The 10,707-nt window shown below is 37.4% G+C and overlaps 1 long non-coding RNA gene across 1 annotated transcript; it reads right to left on the minus strand.

Moving 5' to 3' along the window:
- Positions 1-238: 238 nt before the first annotated feature.
- Positions 239-3,968, minus strand: LOC133861931 (uncharacterized). Its single transcript, XR_009899089.1, has 3 exons — positions 3,590-3,968; positions 1,786-1,885; positions 239-528 (listed from the first exon to the last, which is right to left on the minus strand). It is a non-coding gene; the product is annotated as an uncharacterized LOC133861931 (long non-coding RNA).
- Positions 3,969-10,707: the final 6,739 nt, after the last annotated feature.

A 10,707-nucleotide genomic window follows, 5' to 3' on the forward strand; every position in this document is an offset into this window, starting at 1 on the left:
TTATGGCTTAAGCATAAATTATGCATACAAAAGAATGGCTACATCTACGTGTTACAAGTCACACTAGCCATGTGAGGACCCATTTTTTTTTTAATACAAATATAAACGAGTCCTCACAGTGGCACGACGATGTGTCGCAAAGCCAATATATAGTTCATACCCCATAATATGTACCTGGTAAATCAGAGTAACATGTATTCAACTATGTAGCGGAAAACATAAACCTGAATAGCGGAAATCACAATATAAACTCTACTACGATCTAATCATAACCAAAGAGCCATATCACATCTATCTGTTTAAGTGTTTCCTCAAATCAGACACATATTAATTACATAACAGAAATGACTTATACAATAACAACTGACACAAGCGACACAAACCATAAATAAAACCTATAAAATAGTGGATACCCGTGGTCCAGCAATTATGATCATCACGGCGAGCTTCGGTCACAACATTAGAGTTGGCACGATTGCGGGGGTTGCATAATAGTATACCGCATAGGTGGAATTATGAGCCCGCCATCTTAGCATAAATAAATACACGAAGATCTCAGAGGTATACTATTTATTGAGTTTCGTAAAGAACCAACTTTTCCTTTTTAGTCATGCGTACACTATAACAGCTACCAATTTTATAAACTTTTATTTGAAAAACCCTCATAGCTGATACAACAAACACTGACTAATAGAAAACATTTTAAGCATACTATGCCGCTGAGATTTATATGTAGAAGTTCCATTGTTGGAAACAACTACATACATCCTCACCTACTATATCACTTTTGATTCAATGAGACTTAAAAACAATGGCATTTAAATCATGCAACCATCCGATAGAGATATACATAAGTTCTTTCCCATTGAGAGTCTTATGCATACTAATACGTCTAGTAAAACTACTCATAATATAAAAACATCACATTCATATAAACAATGCTATACATGCTCATGCAAGTTTTCCTGTATGGGGCTTGTCCCTTTGAGATTACTGTATGGGGCTTGCCCCTGGGACTTGTCCCTTTGAGAATTACTGTATAAGGCTTGCCCTTGGGATTTTTCCCTTTGAGATTGCTGTATAGGGCTTGCCCATGGGACTTGTCCCTTTGAGAATTACTGTATGGGGTTTACCCCTGGGACTTGTCCCTTTGAGATTGCTGTATGGGGCTTGCCCCTGGGACTTGTCCCTTTGAGAATTACTATATAGGGCTTGCCCCTGGGACTTGTCCCTTTGAGATTACCGTTTCCTGTGGGTTGTAAACCTCACTTCGTTCCATGTTCAGCATTTATATGCTCATGCTTCATGCCTTAAAACAATACACATCTTTTCCAATTCCATGATCATGCTTTAACACATGCTTTCAATAAGATTCCATAAACAGTTTAACACATCAATTCATCAAACAATATTTAAGTAATTTAAATTCTAACCACAGCACACATTCATACCCTTTAAATCAATTCAAACACCTTTCATTCATGCCCCAATTTCATAAACATCATGTTCCCAAACTTTATACTCACTCTAAAATCACATTCATGTTCTATTGCAATCACAATTTTCAAAACTCCTAACCATAGCATACAGTCACACCATTCATTCAAACTCCACATATTGTATTCATACTTTAAAACATCATCATAATTTCAATATACTCAAAAGTACTCAAATCATCCAAAACAGATTATAATTAACATACCATTGGTTCAAGTTTGTAAAAAATATATATTTTGCAATTCATCATATATGAAAATAATACTTCTAAATGAGTAGAATGCTCACCTTGGCTGCATTGGACTCTTGACTTGAACATTCCCTTGGATGCTAGTCACTTGGACTCTACATTAGAGAACCAAATAAAGCCTCCAATCCGGACACGATCCTGCAAACATTGGTATCGTTAGACTACACTATTGAATCCCATACTCTATGACATCTAACTACCCGTGTGCTCACACGTCGTATAACCCGCTTGTAAAGCTAATTCGACACCTTTAGCTACTATTAGGTTAACACTTAGGTTTAGGTTCATATTTTATCCCCCTTTAATCTTTAAGACACGTTTGCTATTTTATTTGTCTCCTTATTATCGTTGCTTCATATTGTCATTATTGTTAGTCTTTTTATAGCTTATTGCTTATGTATTGACTTAGCATTATTTACATGCAATTCTTAACAAGCTTAAACCTAATCTAATGATACACTTAAGCGGTTGGTGTACGTGGATAGGTAAATTAGGTATCAAGTTACCTTATTATCATTTACTATAAGCCTTATAGTTGTTTATCCATTTAAGCTAAGTGTGTTCGGTCCATATACATATACATGTACATATATGTATAGAATGCTTATTAAGCTAAGCATAACCTCATAACGCACTTAGGTATTTTATATTGCATAGGTAAGTACATTAATCACCTAATTACGTTACCGATAGACTTTGGAGCCTATTTATGTATTTCTATAATGTCACTATTTTATATTTGTTGTCTTAAGGCTATTTGAACAATTTACTATTTTAAAGCATTCTCATTTAAGCATTACTCTTAACACTTAATCCTTGCTAATTACTAGTCATCTACTCAACTCTTATTCTTTTATTACATATATACTTGAGTACTTAAACTATAGAGCCTAATCTTATTTAACATGTTAACTTAATAACCCTTATTGCAATTTATGTGAATCTATTTATTTGATTTAAGCCCTCATCTCATTTGGCCTTACCAATATCATGTAACCAAATTTTAACTTTTATCCCTAGTTGGTCATATAACAAAGGACCTATGTACGTTAACTTCAACATTTAAACTTCAACTCTTCTTTAACAACCAATTTAACCAAACAAAACACCCCTTCAAAAGTACCTCTATCAACATGGCCAGCCAAGGGACAACAATTCTAAGCCCATCAAAATCATTCCAAATCAGTCCATTTTTCACCAAAACTTTATCTCCTCAGAAAATCAACTGCCTAATACCAATATCATTCGGCCAACACACCAAAGAGCCATTAAACAAAACTTCTCTCACACTAAATTTGCCCAATAGGTTCCCACCGAAGCAACCCCAAATCGATCTCAGTAGTCACCTTACAACACCCATACAACCAAAACAAAGGCAAGAAAGTCTCCATACATTTCATCCAAGTAGAACCCAAATCAATGAAACTTATCATAGTCAGCCCATCTAAACTACTCCAAATCAAAACCTAATATCAAACACTCATCAACATACTAAATAAACCTATTAGTAACCCAAAATCTGCAACTAGAAGTAAATCAAAACCTAATGAAAATCAATTCTACAATGACCCATTCGGCCAATCCCCCAAAAATACAGTAGAAACCCTAGGTTTTCTACCTAAACTAAACCCAACAATAACCCAAGCTTCCATAATTAATCTGGTCCAAAACAGGGGAAAAATCCAACAATCAATAAACTAAAATCCATACACCAATCTGCCAAGACCCAAACAACTCTAGCAATTCCACACACCAAAAAGATCCAATCGATTCTAATAGAAAATCAAAGGAAACCATATCCAAAAATCCAAATCTAAAAGCTAAAGTGAAGATGATTTTTACCTTCTTCAAAGTTTCTCAAAACTATTGGAAATCCAATGAAAATCACTGGAAATCACTTCAATTCACCCATTAGAAGTTCTCCTTTGGTTCTACCATTGTCGACCCATCGAAGGCCCACCAAAAAGCTGACTTCCGGCTAGTCAAAATATCCTTTAACTACACTAGAAATCGGCTCCCTCACGGTCTAGTCTCCGCATCTCTCACGATCTCAGTCTCTCTGCCCACATGATTTCGTTCTGTCCTTCAGTTCCACACTCAAGTGTGTGTGTGATGGAGTGAAGGGGTGGGGGCTGGTGCGTGCGAGAGAATAGAGAGGAGAAGGAGAGAAGAGGAAGAAAGGAAAGAAGAGAGAAAAGAAAGAAAGGAAAGGGTGAGGGCGTGCGGGTGGAGGATTCGGATAAGGGGGAAAAAGAAGGAAAAAGAAAGGTAAAGGGAAAGGGAAGAAAGATGATGAGTGGGACACATGTCCCATTGTTAGTGGTTTGGAGAAGATGATGTAATCTTCTTCTAGCCAATTCATTGGTGACACATGGTGGGATGAGATTTTCTTTTTATTTTAAAATCCCAACTTTTTCTAAATTATAGCAGGACGCTACTTTATTAAAATCCTATCATTTAATAATTAACACTCGACCCCGCATGAATTTAAACGACGCTTTTATTAACGTAATTGGTTATTCATTCAACTAGGACCCACTATGATTATTATTCTAATTCTATTATTTTATCTTAAACTTATTTTATTTTCAATAACATAAACATCAGTTAGAATCTAATATTAATCCATCTTATTTAATAAATACGATTTATTAATTACTAAATCCCCTATTTAATTTCTTGGTTTTTACAAGCCATATACAAAATATACAAAAGGGGACCATCCGAGTCTGACACCCCTACGACTCAAGCAACGTGCTTAGTCTTAGTATTCCACATAGTGTGCAACAGAGTCATCCTTCGCATCACTAGTATCTGCATCCAAAGAAGCCCAATCTATACGGTTTTGGTGATAGCCACATCCATATGGGTGAAAGTGTGAGTTCACTGCCTCAATAAGAAGTGCTGAGGCCTCAGTAGTATAAAACTCACTAAGTATACAATATACACAAATATAAATGCATGCAGGGTTGAATAGCATTATTCACAAATCGTTAAGTTCACACAACAACACATTATGAAGTACAAGTCACGCTGTTCATCACACACTTATATATTATCATGGTTTCTACTAACAATATTCCACACATATCAAAAGAAATACTTTAAATTTTACCAACTCTGCAGCTAGAGGCTACAACCCTAGGCTTACGAAAAGAACCTGAGAATACCAACTCACATGTGCTAGAGCTACGGCTCTAGGCTTACCAGAACACCGCTCGTAAAACTACTACCCGCAGGGCACACAACACACAAGTGCTAGAGCTACAACTCTAGGCTTACTTCTATCAACACCGTCCGTAAAGCTACTACCCACAGGGCTCACAACTCACAAGTGCTAGAGCTACAACTCTAGGCTTACCTCTATCGACATTGCCCATAAAGCTACTACCCACGGTGCACACAACTCACAAGTGCTAGAGGTATGAATCTAGGCTTATCGTCAACTCTGCCTGTAAAGCTACAACCCTCAAGGCACACATCTCAACCAAGAGCTACTACCCTATGGCCTACCACTGTGCCAGATACTACAACACTGGGGTTATCATCTATCAACTACAAGTTCTCATTATACCAAAGAACCTCACTATACCCTTATTATTACACATGTATTTCCAAACAATTTTTCCTTCAACACACATCCACAATTCCACCACACACACACACACACACACACATATATAAATAATCAACATTATGTTATTCAATCCCTAACAATTCCAACATATCAATTTCAACCATCTCAACATGATTCTTAATTCAACAATTCACAAACTCAATCATCAATATATATCTTCATCAAAATCCCATAACCATAACACAACCCAGTTTTTATCAACATCCATTTATCATTACAATTCCCAATCCAATATATCACAACTCAATCACAAATAATTTTATCAACAAATTCCATAATCATATACAACCAAGCTTCATCAACATTCATTTCTCATTACAATTCTCAATCCAATATATCACAACTCAATCACAAATAATTTTATAAACAAATTCCATAATCATGTACAACCAAGTACCAAAAATGTAAATCTAAGTTCCTAGGGTTCCTCAGTGAGTAGAATACTCACCTTAGGCCGTTCGCACACCAAATCCAACGGCTCTAAGTTCAACTCGCAAAGCGCAACTAAAACGCAATAACATGCACCAATTTAGTTTCATTTTTATTAATTGCACTAAGTAGCACTTTGAATCGCTCAAAGGCTATGTCCTAAATTACCTATAAAATTCTAGGGTTTCAAAACACATACCCATAATTTAAAATGCTAATCTAATTGCAATGATATTAACCCATGGGTATTCACTTAGGGTTAATCACATAAAATACTACTTAAATAATTATACCCAAAAGTTAGGATTAGAGAAATCTTACCTAAAGTTCACAAACCAAAATCTGAGATTTGGTTAGCCTCAAGGAACCTCCTAGTAGCCAAATACCTAAAGAACAATAGGATCAAACTCACATTTATGAGATTTTACCCAAAAATCCAAAAATATGAATTTCGCAATTTACGTCAAAACGACCAGTCAAAACGTAGATCCATACGCATAGATTACATTTCTAGAGTCGGATTTGAGTTTGGACTGATAGATTTTCGTGGATTGACAGTTTAGGTGTGAAAAATCGAGAGAGAGGGGAGGATTTTCGGAGGAACTAAGAAGAAATGGGCGTTCTGTCCATTTCTAAGCAGGCCCAGTCCGGACGAACCTCATGTGCCGTTTGGACAGGCGTCCCTTTAATGGACGTATGCCCAAATACATGCCATCCGGATGCACGACGATTTAAGGCCGTCTGGACGTTACAAAATTCACGTTTGGATGTGGCACAATTCAATATTTATCTATTTATTGTCTTTGATTCTAGGACTTTAAAAATATTCTCTGCGTGTCCTATTGCATTTCTAGTCATCTAATTAATCACAGACGTTTATCAACAAAATTTTATTTTTAAACGAAATTTAAAAATTTGGGACATTACAATCAAGTTGATGAGATTAAATATAACTAAAGAAAAGATTTGTTGATTTTGTTTTTGACTAAAGTGCATAAAATAAACATAAAAGATAATTAAAATATAAGATAGAGAAAGAGTAGAGTATTGACTTCACTACTATCTGCACATCAATGGTTAATCAATGGTTAATCAAATTTAATTAGAGAAATTCATTCTATGTATGTTATAAATAAACAAGAAATTACTTTATTAAAGAATAAGTATAATTCATCTTCGGTTGGCAATGTATGATGACCCTTTTTTTTTTTTTTTTGAAAACATACAAATGAGTCATCACAGTGGCATGACTACGTGTCACTGGGCCAACTCATAGTACGTATTCTTTAACTTGTACCCGATATATCATAGTTGTTAGTTTTTGTGTTGGCTGCATTCTGTTGGACAAAATCACTTCTATGTAATGTTGCTGATTTCATAGGGATGCCGTATCAGTTCAGAGTCTTCAAATATTCAGAGTTTTTTTCTCTGATATGGAAATGGCTTTATTATGACAAGATCAATGTCACAAGCGTCAAGAAGGAATTTTCGGACTCCAAGAAGACTCTGCAAAGTCTACAGCTTAGCAAGAGTCGGATCCTGAGTTTATCATCCGAACGGCGAAACACCTAGACACTCATCAGTCAGTAACATAAACAATGATGCTTTTAATCAGGGGTTCGGTCAGTTTTAAGAAGTCTTCTTTAGAAATATGTTTCTAGATGATTCTGTGTTGATTTCAAGACAGTGTTGTCAAATACCTTGCATCCGTCCTAACAATGTGGTATTCCATCTGGACGCTCACCAGTCAAGCAACATCCGTCCAGACGACGTGATATACCGTCAATTGTCCAAAGCGTCATCATTCCGAACGACGAGAACTTTTTGTCCGAACCTTCCTCTGTGTTGAGAAGCTTCAAACTGTTCTAGCTTGCATCCGTCCAGACATTTCAGCCACACGTCCAGACGGCACTTAGTGTTCGACCAGCTATGGGATTTCTTTCCAAAACACAGATATGGGAAGATCGCTACAACCGTCCGGACGATGTGCATTCCTGTCCGGACCAACTCATCCATAAGGCAAGTTGCACATCAAAATTCAGACGTCCGGACGACAGCATTCATGGTTCGGACACGCGAGCTACATATATGGAAATTGCGTGCATCAAATCAAACGTCCGGACGACCATTCCCTTGGTTTGGATGCGCGAAGCCTTAATATGGAAACTGCGTGCAGCTGAAGTGCGATAGTCTGGACGACAGGGCAACACCGTTCAGACATGGCTCAAATCAAGAAAGAATTTTTGCAAAATTTTGGAAAGCCAATCGTACAGTTGTCCATTTGGACACCTTATGTCTATCGTTCGGACAGCACCTAGGTTTATCAAGCCATACGCTCATTTGAACCTGCAGCATATAAATAGAGGTCCCTAGGCTTGAGAACTACATGAATTCGGTATTGAATTCCTTCATGCTTAGAGAGTTATATTGTAGAGTTATTGTGCTAATTTAGTCTCTCTTAAGCCGTTGCCAAGTACTGTTGCTGTGCTAAAACTGAAGTCTATCTTAGGGGTTGGCCCTAAGGTAAAGGATTCCATTAAAGACCCCTTCAAGTAGGTGACTTGGTTGGGAGGCGTTCGTGTTGGGTTACACTTTAGAGTTCAAGGTACGACCACTGCATAAGGGTATGTGAGTGCTACTGCTTTGTAACTAGGTTTGTCTTCTGAATAGTGGATATCTTGGGTTTGGCTATCCCGGAGTGGTTTTTCTCTTAATTGAGTTTCCACTTCGTCAACAAAATATCTGTTTCTTTATTTTCCGCATTGGGATATTTTGTTGCACACTATTGCACACACTTGATAAATTAGAAGTCATTTTAATTTTCAATAGTAATAGAATTCACGCAGCAGAATACAAACTCTAATCGTGGAAGTCAACATCATAATTACAAACTGTCCATTACACAAAAGAGCCAATTAATGTCTATCTGTTTAAGGCTTAAGCATAAGTTATACATGATAAAAGAATGGCTATCATAAAAGTATTACAAATCACACTAGCTGATGAGTGCCAAATATTGTATATCTGGACCCCTTAATATGCATTTGTTAAACCTTAAGCATTGTTATTTTCTAATATTTTTTATTAGTTTAGCATTTTTGTGGTCCTTGCAAGTGGAATGGAAACATTCCAATAAAAATACATCAAAGAATGACAGCAGGTCTTTTGGCGCTATTGTGTGCATTATTTTGAAATCTAGAGCCAAGAGAGACGTGAAGAGAAGCACAAAATGAAGACACTAATTCTTTCCAAATGTGGCGGCAAAGAAACACCACACGTCAACATGAGCTGTCATGATATGCTCCTAAAAGTGCATGGCTGCCATTAAGAAGGAAATAATTAAGGAAGGAATTTTGGGCCAAACTGAAAGAGAAACGCGTGATTCTTTTCTCTATATTTGGCATCTTCGAGAGAGTGCATTAAGACCAAACACACATAAGGAGAACCAAATCAACACTTAACATCTTTCCAAACCTGGCGCGTAGCTTAGAGAGACACACGAACCAAGAGATTTCTTTCCAAATAAAAAACCAGCAAACACCTAGATGTGTGGAGGCATTTTAAGTGTATTATATATTCCTAAACCGACATCAAACGTGCGTGGGATATGTTCAATCTTCACGCATTTCTCCAAGCTGGCAGCAAATGGGAACAATATTTCTTCTCCAGCTCATTCTTTCCATAACTGGCACAAGATTCCTCCTATGCATTGAAGCAGCAGCTAGAGCGTGAGTGATACAATACACATATTCATTCCAAGCCAAGACCCAGCCATGCACGTGAACTAAAGCATGTTTTCTTAAGGAAGGAGAACAGAACCCATGAAGATTTTGCAATAGCCAACTGGCAGCATAGAACATACGAAGGAAAGAAAGCACCAAAAGAAACACGTATTTTCTCCAAGATTTGAGGCACCAAACCGAGCAAGACACAGCACCAAAAATAAACGTGATTTCCCTCCAAGTCTGGACGTGTAGGGGCAGGGCAGATTTTTAGACCAGTAGTACCTTCCATAATTGGCAAACCAAAGAAGACAAGAAGGCAAAAAAAACTCGTGAGTACGTGGAAGTAAGAAGGTGCTGTGGGTAACTTATGTTATTCCTTATCCTGGCCTGGAAAGTTTGTGCGTGCCACAAGATGTACGTTGCGAAATCAAGTGTGGGGTGGATGCGTCATTTAGAGAATGAAATATTCAATTGACTTCTAATATAATCAAGTGTGTGTGTGTGCACAAAGTGTTAACAAAATAATATCAATGCGGAATTTAAACAACTCAAGAATTTTGTTAACGAAGTAGAAACTCGATATGAGAAAAACCACTCTAGGGCAGCCAAACCCAGGATATCCACTATTCAGAAGACAAGACTAGTTACAAAATAGTAACACTCACATACCCCTGATGTAGTGGTCATACCTTGCACTATAACATGTAGCCTAACACGAACGCCTCCCAACTAGGTCTCCTACCTGAAAGGGGTCTTCAATGGAATCCTTTACCTTAGGGCCAACCCCTAAGATAGATTTCAGATCAGCGTAACAACAGCACACACAACAATGGCTTCAGCGAGATTAACATAGCTCAATAATCTCACAATATAACTTTCTAAGCACTAATGGAATTCAATACCAAATTCTTGCTGTTCTCAAGCCTAGGGACCTCTTTTTATAGGTTGCAGGTTCAACTAAGCGTTTGGCTTGATAAAACCGAGGCACCATCCGGACGGTAGTCATAAGGCGTCCGAATGGACAACTGTGTGATCGACTTTCCAAAATTTTGAGGAAATTCTTTCTTGATTTGAGCCGCGTGCAGATGGTGGCTTCGCGGGTCAGGACCAAGTGAATGGTCGTCCGGACGGTTGATCTGATGCATACAATTTCCATATCTGATGCTCGC

The sequence above is a fragment of the Alnus glutinosa genome, chromosome 2, assembly GCF_958979055.1.
Source record: "Alnus glutinosa chromosome 2, dhAlnGlut1.1, whole genome shotgun sequence".
Classification (NCBI taxonomy): Eukaryota; Viridiplantae; Streptophyta; class Magnoliopsida; order Fagales; family Betulaceae; genus Alnus; species Alnus glutinosa.